General features: G+C 33.1%; 1 protein-coding gene across 3 annotated transcripts in view; it reads right to left on the reverse strand.

Moving 5' to 3' along the window:
* Window positions 1-17,170, reverse strand: part of BABAM2 (BRISC and BRCA1 A complex member 2) — a 514,351-nt gene that overhangs the window by 452,438 nt on the left and 44,743 nt on the right. The gene's annotated exons all lie outside the window — the stretch shown is intronic.

Here is a 17,170-nt window from a genome sequence, read left to right on the forward strand (position 1 = left end):
CAAGATGTATTTTACATAGATGAAATGATAATTGCAATGGTCATTCCCCTTTCTTCCTGCCAGAGAGATGACTGCTGAAAGTGAGAGACAAAGAAACACAGAGAGAGGTGGGGTTGGGGGGTGAGGGGGAAGTACCCACTACACACACACACACACACACACACACACACACACACACTCACTCTCTCTCTCTCTCTCTCTCTCTCTCTCTCTCTCTCTCTCTCTCTCTGTCTCTGTCTCTCTCTGTCTCTCTCTCTCTCTCTCTCTCTCTCTCTCTCTCTCTCTCTCTCTCTCTCTCTCTCACACACACACACACATACACACTCACTCACTCTCTCTCTCTCTCTCTCTCTCTCTCTCTCTCTCTCACACACACACACACACATACACACTCTCATACATACATACATATACACACTCTCTCTCATATAAACACACACACACACACACATATACACACGCTCTCTCATTCACGATGAGCATTTTCTCTTCCCTTCTTTTCAATTGGGGAAAAATGTGAACTGTGAGAAGGAAAGAATCTTGAAGTAAAAACATCAATGGCTTTGAAACAGAAAGGTTTATAACTATAGCAAATTAATCAAATCTTCCAACTAGTAACATCAAGAGCCAAATCTCAACTTTCACTATTTATAATAAGCATATAATTCAAAATAATTTCCAATCTTTGAAATCCAAAAATATACCACAAAAATAAAAAACACATTTAAAGATAAATGTATTTTCAGATTCTTTACAGTCAGTCAATAAGTATAAAATAAGCTAATTTTATACTGTTCTATCATACAGTATATGTATGATAATGCATAACTTTCTTTCCATGTAAATGCAAAACTTCTCAAACTGGCATATCATAATTTAAATTTGAAAAGAACAATAAACTAAGCTTCATTTTAATATAAAACTAATTTTTTAAAATAATTAAATATCCAATCTAGTATCTTAATCATACAGGACTCAATTAGGATTTTTTTTAACTCTTTTTACTTTACAAAAAGATAACCACAAATATAGATGTGTTACTCAAAAGAAGCATCTTTGATTATCTTATAAATTATGACTGTCATCAGACTAATAGCATAATAAATAAAAGTATCACTATAAAGTGAAAACAGGAGAGAAGCTGTGCATTTTGATTTAATGAAAAAATAATGTTTTTAATTTTGCTCAACAGTTTTATAGTATCTCTCACAAATACATAATGAAACAAATAGGAGAAGATAACTTAATAGGGTGACACAGAGGGTAAAAGAATTGCAAAGAAAGACTAGAGAATGGCAGTTACCAGGAAAGAGAAAAGAAGTACTCTCTAAAGCAGTGTGAAAAGGGGGAAAGGGCCACAGAGAAAAAGCAAAGTGTCTAGAATATTCATCTAGAAAACAATGATACTGTGGACTGCAGATGCCAAAAAAAAAAAAAATTTCTATAAGCTTAATAAATTACTTGAAATATGATTATAAAATAAGGAGACATTTATCTTTACAAACAAATATATCCAATTGACTGTGGAACTCTTTAATCTAGACATCTCAGGCGGTAATAAGCAATCACTATTCAAAGTTGAATGAATAACGAAAGGGTTACATAAGATATTAATACAAATCACTCCATTTCAAAGGATCCTGGAGTTTGTAATGGAAAGAATCTTAAGATCTCATCTGGGAGGTTCAGTAACTTGCCCAATGTCACACAGGCAGCATGGAACTGAATCATAAATCAAATTCAAATGCCATGACTTCAAATAAAAAGCACTCTTACTGAATCAAATTGCCTTCCTTAAACCTCAACAAAACTTAACATAAGTACTATGGCCATGCTTGAGCTACTCTATATTGGTAATAATCACGCATACCTCTTTATTTTAGATGATTAGTGTACTTACTGGAAAACTTTAATAGTTAATACAAAAATAGCAGCTTAACAACTTTATTATTAGAGGGAAGAGAATAATCATTTACTAAGAAAACCTAATAACATTCTATACCCTGGGCTGACTGATTTACAATTATTATTCATTTGACCCTCACAAAAATTGAAAGAGATATGTGTTATTGTTATGCCCATTTTATAGCACAGGAAACTAAGTGACTTGCCCAGTATCACATAGGTAATAAGAGTCTGAAGTTAAATTTAAACTATAATCTCAGTACTTTATCCATGATGCAATACAGTTGCCTCTAAATTTAAAACATACAGGTCACAAAGTTCTGATTTCTTTTCTATTCTATATATTAAAATAACATTTTGGGGGCAAGTTTCATAAGTAGTACTAAAATATTTCCCTTTAATCTTTTTTGTCACCTATATACCATGATCTATTTGAAAATATTTGAGTAAAAAGCATAATGACACTAAAAGTAACACTAAGCATTTTCCCTACCCCAGGCATTCTACTTAGAATGTTTTTTTTTAATGTTCTTCTTCTAGAAGGTGTAAAGGGCTGAAACTCTTGAGTTTCCGAAGTCCAAGCACTTAAGGCTAATTACTGATTGGACAATACTCTATAAGAATATGCTTGGAAAATGGCCCTTCCCACTATTCTGTACTGGCCCAATCGTTTGGTGTATACAGAGAATTGTAGGAGGGACTAGAAGGTGGAGTAAAACTAGCCACTGTCACTTCTGGGCAGGAGATAAAGAGGCAGGTCTCAAGAGATTCTGCTTCCATCCAATTCACTCCTACCCATAAAGACCAAGAATAAAGACCAAGGACTTTTCCTTATCCTGACTGGCTGATTCTAAGGTAACCAGGGTGCTAACATAGTCATCACAAGAAGGAAGTAAATGTAGTGGGTTCTGGGAGCAAGGAAGAGGTGTTATTATTGTTCAAATTATTCTTCTGTTACCTTAAAGATTCTGAAGCATAATAGGAATACAGAAAACCCTAGGAGTACTCTTAAGGCAAAGCTTCTTAAATAAACTGTGGGTTACAACCCTATATACAGTTGCATAACTAAATGTGGGAGTTGTGAAATTATTTACCAGTAAATGTTTGATTTGTTTACATATTTTCTGTATCAATGTATCCAGGGTCATGTAAAAACTTGTCAGGCAAAAAGAGGTTGTGAATAGAAAAAATTTATTAAGTCCTGGTCTATGGCAGGGCGCTTAGCCTTTTTTTTTTATGTCATAGACCCCTTTGACACAATCTAATGAAGACCCATTTTCAAAAAAATGTTTTTAAAGGCATTAAAAAATATATTTAGAACTACAAAGAAAACTATTTATAGCATTTTTAACCTCAAGGAATGAGCAGAATCATGGTTGAATCCTTCCTAAAATGATGATCCCCCCCAAAAAAAACCCCAAAAAACCAATTACCAATCAGGAGAAAGAAGTAACAGTTTCTTATAACTGTGAAAGATACTTCTACATACAGTACAATATTTTTATAATGTTTTATATCTTACTAAAAAAGAGTCACTTTAGTACTCTTCCACTTCAGTCTGCTTCATTCCAATTTTAAACTATTTATTTGCTCCAGAAACTTCTAGCTGACTATAATCTCACATAGGTAGGCTTTCTTTCTGCTGATATTTTTAACAGGGAGTTGGATGGATGTCACCTTTGGCTTCTGATGAGTATCCCTATGTCAACTACCTAGTTTTTATCTTGTATCACAGGGAAATATATAGCACAGTCTAGTTTTAATTCATTTATTCATCTTCTCCATAAGTCTGCCACATGGGATCCATCCAACATAGTCTGTCAAGGGCTTAGTTATAACTCCTTCTTAACTACATAATTAGCCCATCTTCATTTAAATTATTATACTTTTCTTAGAGTTCCTGATTTGTTATTTGTGGCAGTCTGTTCATATCCACTATGTGCTTCTCCACTACCTTTTATAAAATATTCATTTTTAATTCTTTGGAGACTGCAGTGGTCCATAAATCAAAGCATATACGTATCCATCAGAATAATACTGGCATTAAAAAGACAAGCCTTTGTTTTTGAGTATTAGTAGGGAACAGACAGGTTTTTCTAAGCAATATTTCACAGTAGATCAGATCTTTACCATAAGGCAATTGATTGAAAGACAGAGATTACAGTATAAGATCTCACTATGGTGGCTGTTAACTAAAAAAATACTTGAAATACTGAAGTCGGCAAAATGCTACCTTGAGTCTTGTCTTCCAACTGTTTTAGAAAAGTTGAGATTCCTTGAAAGAATTTTAAAATATATATAACTCTGTCTAACAACCCTCTTATAATAGAACATAATCTTCCTCTGTTCTTCCAGTTCTGATGTGGACTCAAATAGTTTTTTTTTTTCCTAAAAGGTCCTAAAATTATCAGGGAAGTATGTAAAAGAGATCTAACTCATACCAGTTTTCTTGCAGTTTAAGCTCAAGAATGGAACAGAAAACAAGGACTGGGCTATTGATATGACCTTCTGATCTCTAACTTGATCCAGAGGGTTGAGATGGCAGACACATCAAACTAGACTCAATCCATATGTCTTTCTTAAATGGCCCTTCCTGAATATCTTTCTCCTGCATGGTGAGGTAAATCATATCTTAATTTCTAAATGCTTCACAAGTATCATTTTGTTCCATTCTTGAGCCTAAATTGCCAGAGAACTATTATAATTACGACAATTCTGATCATAAAAAACAATTAAAATTATAAAGAGAGAAGCTTATTGTTTGCCAGAAGAGAGTGACATTGCTCAAGTAAGACATTCTCTCTTTCTCATCTCTGGGCATTTTCACAGGCTACTGCCCCTATCTAGAATGCACTCACTCCTCATCTCCACCTCCTATCTTCTCTAGCTTTGTTCAAGTTCCAAACAAAATCCCACATGCTACAAGAAGCCTTTCCTCATTCCCCTTAATTTTAGTGCCTTCCTTTTGCTGATTATTTCCTATTCAACACAGATATGTGCACATATATGTACATATACACACATACACATACATACATATATATATAGTTATATATTGCATAGAGTTGTTTACATGTTGTCTCCACCATTAGATTGAGTTTCTCAAAGGCAAGGCCTGTTTCTTGACTTTCTTCATATTCCTAATGCTTAGCACAATTCTTGATAGTAAGTGGGCACTTAATAAATGTTTACTAATTGACAGGTGTTTACTATTGATATGTATAAGCCAAGATAGATTTCTTATATGCCATTGTGCTGGTTGCACTGAGTACAGGTAGTACTGCTAGAATGTTTGTCTCATATAACACGTGTTTATTCCAACATGACTGATGTATTAGAGAACATTTTAAGCATGTCATTTTGATTTTGCTTCTGCTCAATTTCTTCCACAAGAAACATCATGAATACAGAAAATCACACCACTTCCCAATAACTCATAAGCTGTAACACTTCTGGTGCCCACTTCCAAACTTCAGTCCTCTGTCAAGATAAAGCACTATTTATATTGCATATATTCTGGTGGAGTAGGAATGTAAGCAGAAGACTGGTCCATTTCACTAAACCAACAACCCTCTTCTGCCATGACCCAATTTTGGTCCGCCCAAATTGTCTACATGTTACAATGACAGAGAGAAAGGGATATGAGGAGGACCATTGAACAGCAATCCAAGGCTACAGATGCTGCCACCATTTACTATAAAAATTATATATATGTATATATATATATATATATTAACCTTTTAACAAATATAAAAGTACACTATCATTTTTGTTTTTATCTTTTTATAACATGTTACAGATGAAGATTTTAATAATTGTGCCCTAAGCCTATTTTCCTCATGAGTCTTGTGTATAGAATGTGGTTTTTTTGGTATAACATGTCAAGTTATAGCAGCACTATTAAAACACGTGAGAACTTTCTGGAAAAGACCTATCATTATTCAACAAAGCCTATCATCATCCACATAGGAAAACAAAAGAGATGAAAAATGTCTATGTCCCAGATTATGACATGCAGATGTATGAACAATACATAATGCTGCCCCATCTGTGTATATATAGATATCCTGGACAGACATTACAAATGGACAAATACTTAGGTCCAGAATTAGATAGGGGGGTAAAAAGTGGTCTGGATTGCTTTTAGGAAATTGCAAATCTTCTTTAATGATTTTACTCTTTAATATTTCCCTAAAGAAGCTCAAAGCTGAGGAAAAAAAAAATTTTACAGCCAATATTTCTGATAAAGGCCTCATTTCTAAAATATATAAAGAATCAAGTCAAATTTATAAGACTATATGTCATTTCCCAATTGATAAATAGTCAAAGGATATGATCAGCCAATCCCAATAAATTTTGGATGGAAAAAGCCATCCTCATCCAGAGAGAGAACCATGGAGACTGAACGTAAATCAATACTTGCTGAGTTTTTTTTTCCCCTCTTGTGGAGGTTTTTCCATTTTGTTCTGATTTTCCTCTCCCAGCATGATTGATAAGGAAATGTTTTTTTAAAAACGAATGTTACATGTATAACAAAAAAAAAAAAGCTTTTTTACATGTAACTGGGGAAAATAAGAATTTGATATATATTTTTTTCAAAAAAATTGATAAATTTGCTTGATCAATGAAATGTGTTTTTTTAATGTATACATTTTTGTTACTCTTCACTGACATATACAAACATACACATATATACACAGCTATATATACATGTGTGTATATATATATATATATATATATATCATAGTATTTTTCAAGTTTCTTTATGTACTATATCTAGAACAGTTAAGATTTACTGTTTTCTAAATTCCTCAATTAATTTTACAATGATTCAATAAACATTTGTTATTAATGTCACTCAGGTAATTATTCCAGATTCAATAGAGAAGAGACTGAGAACAGTGAACAGGGTAAACATACTAGAGAAAAAGGGAGATAGAAATGGGTTTATTTAATGGGTTCTATTTTCATCTTTATTTCTCATCTTCCATTTCCTGGGAGATAATCCAAATACCATTTAGAAAAAAGAAAACCTAAGACAATATTTTTTCTGATCTTCCAGCACATGATTATAAGCCCAATTCCTCAATATTGCTGGGGAGGAAGAGAGAGTAGGAAAAGGACAAAGCTTCTCCTTAAAGGTTTGGAGAGAAATTACATAGAGACTTAGCCAATATTATAAAAGGAAGAGTCTATCAATCACAATCCTTTGACCCACTCTTTCCTACTATGACCCTATCTCTAAATACATATACTTCTTATTCAACTCTAGGTATTCATTTCCATCTTATCTTGGCCATATTCCCCCAATATTATCCTCAATTTGTTCTCAAGTACTGACTCAACATAATGTGGCCATTTGCTGCTTCTGCTACTACATTTCAACTATATGGCAAGTTAAGGCAGGACTTTTTAAACTTTTTTGACTTATGATCTCCTTTCACCCAAGAAACTTTTACATGACCCCAGATATATAGGTATATAAAAATATATATACAAATCTAACATTTACTGATAATAAATCATAATTTCACGACCTCCACATTCAATTACATGATCCTATATGTAGTCACAACCCAGTTGAAGAAGCTTTCCATTAAGGGATGAAAGTGCTTTACATATATTAACTCATTAGACTCTTACAACAACTATAAAATAGGTGCTATTAAAGTCTCTATTTTTGAGATGAGAAAACTGAAATTAAGAAAGCAAAAGTGACTTGTCCAAGGTTACAGAGGTAGTGTCTGAGGCAGGATTTGAATTCAGTTCTTCCTGATTCCAATTTATGCCTTTTACCTACCTTTTTCATTTGGGGAAAAGTGGGAAGAAATTAGATAATCTAGATAAGTTATTATCTAAAAAAAGGAATGGATAAAAGCAGGAGGAAATAATCAATATATTTTTAAATGTATTGATGCAGTTTGTCTTTTCATCACAATCATTTCTGAGAAGGTTTCCTTTCTGACTACCCACAAAAATGAATTCTCTATTGTGAGGCTTTTACATAGGTAGAAAATAAGCAAAAATCTCCAACATTATAATTGCATCTGATAATATAACAATTCCCTGCTGGCAGTCCCCTATCTCTGTAATGAGGAGGGAAGAGTATTTCATTATCTGTTCTTCAAAGATTTCATTTCTTTTTTCCATTATTCACAATTCAACTTCCTTTTACCGATCTTTTCATCTAGTTTGCTGTAGTCACTGTGCATATTTTTTTCTCTTGGTTGTCTTCTTCATTGAAGCATTTTTCCGTCCTCTATGTTGCATTAGATTGTGAAAATCAAAAAAAAAAAAAAAAAAAAAAAGGGGGGGGAAACTCAGAATTCTATATCTTGTCAATTATCCAAGGACAAGAAGAAATAAGAAAAAAATAATCTGACACATCCTACTTTGGATGATCTAGTATACATCATGCTCTTCATATCAATATCAGTACTGATTATGACAATACTGAAAGAATTCTTCATAGAATGAAGTACAAGTTATATAGTCCACTATGCACTGAGAGACTATATGACACTGCTTTCTACTTCTGCTGGTAGAAAGCATTAGATGTTTTTCTAACATTCCCATAAAAGCTAACAAAGATGATCATTTGCATGAAATTATGAATAATTAGGCTAATTAACACTGAAGAAACATGATTTCTTTAACATTGCATTTTATAATAAAACTAATTCATATTCCCAAAAGCTATCTTTACAAATCCCTACACCAAAAACTTAGAAAACAAGTATCCTAACTAAAACTTTGCTGAATAAGTAAAACAATATTTCTTAGTTACACATCTCAGAGTCCTGATCATTTGAGTCAAAGGAAAAAATGATTTTGTATAATAATTAATGCTATACTACACCCAAAAGAAAGTAATTCATATTTCTAACCAAACCACAGATTGTAAAATTTAAAGTTATTACTTACATATTGTTCTACAAAAACAACATATCTTCATTTATATCATAAAATATCTTGGGTTCACAATATTTTTATGGTAGTATAAGGTAGAACAGAATTAATTGAGGAAGTTCTCAAAGATTTTCTGAAGAAATAATATTGATATTAACAAAAACCATTTCTATCACATTAATCACTAAATTAAAACTTTTTTAAAAAAACAAAGTACAGCAGTAAATTAGCTTTTATTAATGGCCTACTAAATGCCAGATACTATGAGGCTATCAAAAAAGGCCAAAAAAAACCCCCACCAAAACCAATTCTTGTTCTCATGAAGCTCATAGTCTGAAAGAGGGGAGGGGAACGGAAGGGAGGAGCCCAAGAAAACATGTAAAAAACTGCACAAACTATATAGATATATAAACACTAGATATGTATTCACATATATCAATATATATATAGTTTTTATGTATATCTATACATACAGGATAAATTGGGGGTAATCTATGAGGAAAAGAAGATTAAAGAAGGCTGAGGAAGGCTTCTTGCAAAAGATGGGAGTTTAGCTGAAGCTAAAAGGCAGAGAAGAAGAGGAAGAGTATTCCAGGCATGAGGAACCACTATTGAAACTGGTCAACCAGGGGCAGCTAGGTGGATAGAGCACCAGACTTGAATTCAGGAGGACCCGAGTTCAAATATGGTCTCAGACACTTAACACTTCACACTTCCTAACTGTGTGACCCTGGGCAAGTCACTTAACCCCAGCCTCAGGAAAAAAAGAAAAGAAAGAAAGAAAGAAACTGGTTAACTGGGAGATAAGAGTGTCAAGTACAAAAAACAAGATCAATGTCATGGCTAAATGTCAGAGTACATAAAGCAGAATATCAGAGAAGAGAGAAAGTGTCTATGAGAGCAATAGACAGTACTGTTGGAATGGGGGTTGGGGAGAGGAAGAAGAATGAGAAGAGATTAAAGAGAATAGACATTTGAAACTTTAAGTGAGATGATGATAGTATGATGGTAAGTAAAAGAGGAGCTAGGAAAAGAAGGAGAGGAACAAAAATGTTTAAAAAAAAATATTCACAAACTATAAGGACCACATGAAAACATGCTTTAAATTAATAATAGTAAGAAAAATGCAATGTAATATCACTCTAAGCAAACTATCAAAGGAAAAGTTGGCAACAATCAACACTAGAGTGAACCAACTGTTCTGGTTTTGAATTTGGAATTTTAGAAATTACTAAAAGTGATATTAATACAGCATCCCAAGGAAATCAAAAACAAATACAAAGATCTAACATATGCCAAAATGTTCCTGATAATATTTTTGATAACAAAAAAGTAAACCAAAGTGGGTACTCAACTAAAAAATGGTGGAATTGTGTTATATAGTAGAATAATATCATGAAATAAGAAATGGATAAACCTGCAAGAATTAGGGGGAAAAGTGAACTTATATAGTGTGTCATGGAATGAAATAAGCATAATCAAGAAAACAATATAATATAACTGTTGAGGTTGAAAAGGGAACTCAAAAGGCAGTGGTCACAGACCAGTGTTGCGAGGTGTTTCAAAAGAAATTTGCAGACTTGAACCCCCCCCCTCCAAGTCAAGAAGCAAAATGTATTGTAATTGCAATGTCAATTGAAGTGGGCTAAAAGTCCAGAAAATTTAGCAAGGAACCGGAGGGAAGGAAATATATCTAGTTCATGTCATCGATATGCTAATTTTATGGCCTAGAGGTAGAACCAAGGAGTGGTCTCAAGAATCAAGTTATCACTGACCAATAGACAGTAATGTTTGTAGGACTATTCTATTCTAAGGCCAGAAAACTTGAAATCACTGGCAGACAAACTGTTAGAACAATAGTCTCAGGATCACTAATTATATCTTCCCTAAAGTCTAAGGGAAGAAATATTATTATATTCCTAGGCCAGAGGACTTTTATAATCATTGACAGAACAATAGCATTCTTGAATCAGAGGGCGTCAGGATCAGATTCTAAAGCCAGAAGACTTAGAATCACTGACCTTGTTAGAACAGAAGTTCCCTAAGATCAGGGGACCTTAAAATTATTACTGTCTCCCCTAAAAGCTGTATTACATAATGACAACAAAATAAGCAAAATCAAGAAAACAATATAACACAATAACTACAGTGATGCAAATGAAAAGATTGTCAAAAGAAAGTTTTTAACTCAGTACTAGTAAAACCAATTAAGGACTTAGGGAAAGAAAAAATGAAAATACTTCACAGAAGAAAAGTAGAAAAGTTATCAGGACAGAATAGGGCAAATATTCTCAGACAAGGTTTCTGTATCAGAGATTTTTACCTCTGGCTTTTCTTTTTAACAAAGGATGGTCTGATTTGGTTCCTGGTGGGAAACAACTGTGACATAAAAACAAAAGTTATCAGTAAAACTTATTTTTTAAAACAAAAATTGTGGGGGGGGGGGGAACCTAACTACAACAATGTTATTCTTTCTTTTATATTTCACTAGCATTATTCATTTCAACAGAGGAATAACTATAAAACAAGACAAGACAGCATCCTAGCCAATGTCCACTCAGAGTGAGTTTCACAGCAATGAAAACTGACGAATTCCATTGAGACCAATCTGTCTATTTCAAGTTCAAGGTCAAAAAGGACTTAATTCATTCTTAGTGACAGAAGTGTTTGTGTTGGTGACAATTTATGAGCTTCAAGGCCCTGGAACTAACAAAGAACAAGTTTCATCATTACTAGTGACTTACTTGTATCAAGGCAGCAATTCAGAGAAGCAAAAGAATGTTTTGGGGGGCAATTTTTCTGTCATCACTGATAGTGACATTGATTATTCCACACATGATAGTTTTTCACTGGTTGATGACATAAAAGAAATTCCAGGAAGTGAGAGCTTTCTGGAGTAAAATAATGATGAAATATATGCAATTTTCTGACCAAAGCTGATTTCCTGTAATGAAACTACAAAATTAACAGCATCAGAGAATGCTAGATGGAAAATCCAGAGTTCATCTTTTGACCTGGAGTCTGGGAACTTTCTTTTTTAAATATTCTGATAACTGCATTTCTATGTAATTATTTTTCTTTGTAATTCTACATTTTCTATTTGTTCATTTAAAGACATTATTCTGAGAAAAGTCACAATAACAAAAGACCCCACTGTATAAAAAGATAAATTACCCCCGATCTAATTCAATATTCAAATCTTATAAAAAAGGAAACAGATGCCCAGAGAGGGAAAAGTAAATTATTGAACTTCAAAGAAAAAGTTAGTGGCAAAACAATAATAGAACCCAGATCTCCAGCCTCCTCATTTAGTGCCCTTTTCACTATGCTAGGGCAATGGATAAAGCATAAGCTCTGGAGTAAGAAAGACTTCAGTTTCAATGTGACCTCAGACACTTACTAGCTGTGTGACTCTAGGCAAGTCACTTATGCCGGCTTGCCTCAGTTTTTTCATCTGTAAAATGAGCTACAAAAGGAAATGGCAAGCCACTCCAGTATTTCTGCCAAGAAAACTCTAAATGAGATCACAAAATATCAGATAAAACTGAAAAATGACTCGACAACATCAAATCTTTTTCACAATAAATGAGAGCAAAATAGAAGATTAGAGAGGGATAGGAAGTACAAAAGGAAAATTGAGAGAATTTGTTAAACCAGGGGAATGTATAATTAAAGTTATCAACAAAAAAAGATTTCTTTTAAAGAGCTAGTAGTTTTCTTATGTGTTATATTTTCTGTTTTCAAGCATATCCACTGCAGGTGGAAAACCATAACCATTATCAATATATGTAATTTTCATTTTCAAAAGTTTGGGAATCTCTAAATCATTTTTATTGTAAAAATGTAACAAATTTTTTGTTTGTTTGTTTAATACAGTAGTCATGACTAGGTCCCTGGGCAACACAAAACATTTCCTTCAATACAGAAAAAAGAAGAGTGTGTTGTTTAAACTATCTCAGATTGCTTGCTGTCTTGGCGAGGGAAGAGGGAGAAAAATTTGGAACACAAGGCTTTGCAAAGGTGAATATTGAAAACTATCATTGCATATATTTGGAGGGGGAAAATGCCATTTAAAAAAATATGTGTGCAATGACCTGGCTCACTGTCAAGAGGAAGCTATATGACTATAATATCTTCATTATGGAAAAAGATCATTTTTATGATAATCACCTGAATTTCACAGGCCTGGAGTTCTCAGTCTCTTTTGGTGCCTATTCAATCTGGCTTTCAGTAAACATTTCTATATCCCTTATTCAATTTGCAAGAAAATGAATTCTAGAATTCACCATGCATATGCACATAAAAATAAAATAGATTAATTTTTCATAATGAAAACTTAATTTGGTACATAGCATTTTTAGTATCTTAAAGTTTTTATATGTTTATTAGAACACAGTCAAATATATTAGTGAAACTCTTGATTCTACTTATCAATAAACAGTTTTAATCTACCCATGTTTTTGAAAGATAAAATCATACATCATATAAAGCTTCCAATTTCTTTCTTCCTTTGTATTTAATTGATAAGAAAAAAGACAATTCTAATTCACAGAGAGATGTTCTTATAAATATAATTAAAGTCTTATGAGCACAATTAATAAAAATGAGGTATGTTTTCTCCAAAGATAAATAAAAAATTCTGTAACTTTACTGAGTAGAAATCAATCTAGAGTTATTGTAGAAATAAATTAGTTTGTCTTTCATTATCACTGACTTTTCTAGCTCACTATAAAAAAAGTTTTCATAGACAAGTCTTCTTCATTTGATTTTGGTCAGTATGAATTATTTCTTCAATTGTCTCTTTCAAATTTTCCACATGCATTGTGACAATGCTTTCTTCTTTCTCACTATGCACCCAGTTCTTCAGTATTCTCTTTCTAATCCACAAATCTTTCACTAACATTTGTACTTTTTGAAACATTTTATTTATTATAATTAATTATATTTATTTAGTTAGAATAGTTTAATTAGGAAAGGCAAAAAAAGGATAATAGAATAATGTGGTTATTCAGCAAATATTATTCATATTCCCTTGACAAGTTTCACATTCCCAAGGAGGAGAATCTCTAAACTTGTAAACTAATTTCTTCACTACCAGCTTCTAGTAGGCGTCTATTCAAAGGCATCACAATTTATTAGCCATTAGACTTAGAGCTGACAGATCCTAGGTTCAAATCTAGTCTCAAACACTTGACAGTTCCTAGGTTCAAATCTAGTCTCAAACACTTACTAGATACCTTCAGCAACTCACATAACCTCTCTGTACCTCAGTTTGCACATGTGTTAAAAAAAAAAAAAAAAAAAGGAGTAAGATTTGAAGGTCCCCAAAAGGCCATGTCAGCTTCAATTATATGATACTATAATATTGTGATCTTCCTCATTTCCCAACCCATCAGGATCACTCTGAGGCAAGGGAAGTGATCCTGGACAAGTCACTTTTAACCAGTTTCCACAACTGTAAAATGAGAGTAAGTAATAACAATACTTAATTCACAGGACTGTTGTAAGAACCAAAAGAAGTATCTATAAACCACTTGGCCTTGTATTTTGGCATATAGTAAGTGCTTAATAAATACTCGTTCCCTTCTTTTTCTCCCACTCCCTCTCATTGGGAAGGGCAATAGAACTTGAAAAGCCATCAGTTAATCTTGGCTCCATGTGGTCTTCTCAACCAACTTCCATTCTGACATATGGTACATCTTCATGGGTGTCTTCAAGTATCAATAAAGCAGCTTTAATTCATGGCATGTTCAGTAGGCTCTTGAGAAAATGCTATCAACATCCTGAGAACAAACAACACCAAGCTAGAAAAATCTTGCTGCTTTTCATTCCCCAATGACAGAAAAACAAACCAGACAGATAAAAAACTAAGTTTTAACTATATAATTGTTATAGTGTTACAAATAAAACAGGATCACAAATATATAAATTCTGGATCTTTCTATACAAAAAGATCAAATCCTATCAAATCAAAGGAACAAAACATAATCTACATGACTAATGACTTATTTTTTAAAAGGGGGGGGACTTGATTGAATCAGAAAAGAAAAATAATACAAATAATTCAAGCAGTTTCTTTGCATTGAGAATGTTTGAAATTAAACCCCATCAAAGACACACACACACACAAAAAAGTTTGCATAAGTGTGTGCAAAAAAAGAGTATTCTTTTTCAATATAGTAAATTATGGATAGATGGAAAGGAAAGGAAAGGAAAAGAAAACTTCCAAAAAAATCTGGAAAGTTTGGAAATGATATTTATATAGATTATTACCTTAGAGACTAACAATGATAATTCTTAGTACATTGTGCCACAATAACTCAAATATGGTCCTAAGAAAATCAAATTAAAAGGGCATAAAAGTCTAGACCCTCGATGCATTTCTTTCATCTAGTCCAACCTCCTCATTTTGCAAATAAGGACATTATAGGTCTAAACATTTTAAATGAACTGCTCAAGAACATACAACAGTAAGTGGCAAAGCTACATTTTTTTTTAAATGGAATTTCATTATATATTTCATTTTTGCATCATCTAAATGTCCCCCTGTATGCATGTTTATTCTGTTCCATAAAATATCTCTTAAGAGAATTTGTTTTAAAAGAGGAAGATGGTAGATTCAAGGCAATTGAATTGAACTCTCACATTTCCCTCCAAATAATAAAATAATGCCTTAAATCAAATTTTGGAGAAGCAGTCAACAAAAAGTTAGGGTGAAACAATTTTCTGATCTAAGAAAACTTAAGCAGTCAGCAGACAGATCCTGGGATGAATGTTTATCTGGAGAAAACACACATATGGCAGCTGCACCAGCAGTCACAACAGCAGGAGCTGTGGGAGCTCTTAGCCCAGAGTTGAGAAGGGGATCAGACAACTGAGCAGAAAGATTACAGGGGACCTTCTACAGCAGTAGGTACTGCTGGCACTGACTGTTGACTCTATTGTCCATATACAGTTCTAGGTTCCAGTTCCTGAGTGAAGAAAACTGGAGGTCAAATCACAAGGGAACAGGGGCCCTAGTCACAGGTTCTAGGCAAAGAGGAACACTAGCATTTGTGGCTACAAGGGACCAGGAACCATTCCTGGGTAAAGATGAGCACAAAATCAGGAGAACACAGATCTTTCTCTGCATTACACCACTGTGAAAGTACCAAAAACTTATAAACCTCTAACTAGCTTCAGAACAGTGGCACAAAAAAAGCCAAAAGCTTCAGATAAATTCCCCACTCCGGGATAAGCAAAGCCCAACTTTAACATAAAGTTCAAAATCAAATATAAAGAAAAAAATTCTCTAAACCACTACTGATTAGAGAAAGGCATATTAAAACAACTCTGAGGTACCAACTCACACTTATTAGAAATAACAAATTCCAGAGAGGATAAGGGAAAATAGGTACATTAATGAACTGCTGGTGGTACAGTACTAATTCAATCATTATGGAGAACAATTTGGAACTATGCCCAAAGAGTTAAAAATTATGCAAATTTTTTCACCCAGTAATACCACTGGTAGGTCTGAATCCCAAAAGAGATCAAAGAAAAAAGAAAAGGACCTATATGTATGAAAATATTTTAGCAGTTCTTTTTAGCAGTGACAAAGAATCAGAAATTTAGGAAATGCTCAATTAGTTAATAGCTGAACAAGTTGTAGCATATGACTATGATGGAGCACTATAGATTGGGTTGTGGAAAATAATGGGAGAGGAAGGATGGTCAGAAAAAAGTAGCAAGATCTATATGAAATGATGCCAAGTACAGTGAGAAGAGCCAGGAGATCATAGTTTATGGTAAGAGCAATACTGTAAAAACCTGGATAACATTCTTCAAGAGATCATAAAAAAACTGCTCTGATATACTAGGGCAAAACAGGCATTGAAAAAATTGTAAAAGACTTGGCTACTCTCATCAATAAAATGATCCAAAAGACTTCCAAAGATTCAAGATTAAAAAATGCTATTCACCTTCAGAAAGAAAACTAATGAACTCTGAGTGCAAACTAAAGTATAATTTTCCTCATTTTCCTTATTTTTCTTGCTTTTTGAAATATGGTTAATATGGAAATATGTTTTGAATGATGTCACATGTATAACTGATATATTATCTTCTCAGTGGGTAGGGGAAAAGATGGGAGGGAAGGAGAAAATTTGAAACTCAAAATTTAAAAAGAATACCAAAAAAAAAAAAGAAAGAAAGAAAAAAAAGGTAACAAATTTGAAAATTAAAAAAAAAAAAAGATGAAGAGAAATAAATCAGCAAAGCTAACAATATTTTTTAAAAATCTGGCATTTTATGCAAGTTTCAATACCCATGATCCCTATCTCTGCAGAGGAAGAAATTGTGGAATGGTGATATCTTC

This window comes from Sminthopsis crassicaudata, chromosome 2, assembly GCF_048593235.1.
Source record: "Sminthopsis crassicaudata isolate SCR6 chromosome 2, ASM4859323v1, whole genome shotgun sequence".
NCBI lineage: Eukaryota > Metazoa > Chordata > Mammalia > Dasyuromorphia > Dasyuridae > Sminthopsis > Sminthopsis crassicaudata.